We start from the raw sequence: 1,937 nt of genomic DNA on the forward strand, positions 1-1,937 counted from the left end.
TATGAAAATAGTGTCTTTTGTATTTTAAATATAGAACTGACCCAAATACGATAGCTTAATAAGTACTAATAAGTACCCAGGAAATGATATTGTGCTACATAGTTCAATACAAATAATAAAACCACATTGTAAGATACAATCTTTAATTTACTTATTCAATCCAGCACTTCTTGGCAGACAATGTTCTTTTTTTTTTTTTTTCTTTTAAAGGTTCTCTTTTACGTAGCATTTCGCTGACTTCTTTCTGCACGTCGAAACTACTAATGAGGTAGATATCTCATACCATTACAATAATAATCATATATTATAATTATATTCGAAAACGAGGCCACATCAAAGAGAGGTCATCCTATTCTTTTCCGGGGTTACAAGATTTGCCTTAAAAAATAAATTTCGCGAATTTGGCCTTTTCAAAACAAAGCGTAACATACGGACTAACTAAAGAAGGAACAAGCAGATATATAGATGAGAAAACATAAGGTTGGAATGGATAAAGTTTGTCACAAAACTTAAAGGAAAATTTAAACTTAAGAATTCTCGTGCGTGTCCTGCAACGCACGAAGTAGTCAAAATTAGTCATCATTTTTGATCTGAAGCCATATCCCCATCTTCTCTTCAGCTTCTTCGCGTTGCAATTAAATCTCTTTCGATTCTCTGCTTCCAGTTCATATTTGATAGTCTTTTTGTTTTTCATCACGGGTCCATTGGAGCACTTGGCAATCTTAGAGTTTGTCCGAGCCAACTTAGCCGTCGTTTACAGATTATTGCCGATTCTATCTGTTGGTTGACGCAGTATCCGATTTCCTGTTAGAACTTTGAAGATACACCGAAGAAGATCGGACGTTACATTGACCGAAATATTGTGAAAATGAAAATAAAGATGAGAACAATAGTCCGAAGAATCCAAATAATAAGCGGGGGGGGGGGGGGTCTCTCATAAAAATATGTCGACGTATCTAAACAAAATAATCTATTCTTAATTCACACTTTTCGTCGTTTTTCCTGCACTGCAACTCTTAGTTCATACTGCCTTTCTTGTTTATGGAGATTCCTAAGATTTATCGAGCTTAAGGGAACGAACTAATTATTAACAAGTAGCGGCTGTGCCACGTCTGCACACACAACGCCGAGTCAAACACAAAATCGAGTACACTCAACATCAAGTACGCTCAACATCACCTTACCCAGTGAACTCGGAGTATGGAAAATTCCCATATGTGCAAAACAAAATCACTGAAAAAAAAATAACTAATGAGTAAACGTTGGATAAAATGATGGCTAAAATTATTACGAACTTGCCAGGATTCGAACCTGGAATCTTCTGAGTCGTAGTCAGACGTGTTATCCATTGTGCCACAAGCCCTATCCATATGCCGATGATGTTACCGCGACTATATACAGACAGTGCTTAATTCCGTTGACATGGGCAGGTAACGTTTTCAGCAATTACACGAAACGCACCAAAAACCTTTATTTCAGGCGTTTTTTTTTTGTGACTCGGCGTTGTTCGTTACGAACCATATATAGATAAGGACAATCTAGGGACTCACACCTTTCAGGGGAAAAAAATTTCAATTCGGTGCATCCATTCGAAAGTTTTATTGATATATATATATATATATATATATATATATATATATATATATATATATATATATATAAACATTTAGAATTTTATTAATAGTATAGATTACTATGTCGATGAATTTCGTAATTATTTTCGCCATATTTGATTATCCAGTAAGATGTCTTATACATGATTCGGAAAAATTGTTAGAGAATGGATTGAGAAAGAGAGGGAGGTGTGTAAATTATATTGTAGACACGTTTACAGGAAGTGAGGGTCAGCTGATCGGATGCGTGTGAGTCACGTGATCAGGTTAGCTGAATCGAGGAGATTGGTTTTAGACATAGAAAGCGACGGACGGCTTAACAGT

At 35.7% G+C, this 1,937-nt stretch overlaps 1 non-coding gene across 1 annotated transcript; it reads right to left on the reverse strand.

Moving 5' to 3' along the window:
* Positions 1-1,290: 1,290 nt before the first annotated feature.
* Positions 1,291-1,363, reverse strand: Trnar-acg (transfer RNA arginine (anticodon ACG)). Its single transcript has one exon. It is a non-coding gene; the product is annotated as a tRNA-Arg (tRNA).
* Between the last annotated feature and the right edge of the window lie 574 nt (positions 1,364-1,937).

Source organism: Euprymna scolopes, chromosome 13 (genome assembly GCF_053919585.1).
Source record: "Euprymna scolopes isolate OS-2025 chromosome 13, ASM5391958v1, whole genome shotgun sequence".
NCBI lineage: Eukaryota > Metazoa > Mollusca > Cephalopoda > Sepiida > Sepiolidae > Euprymna > Euprymna scolopes.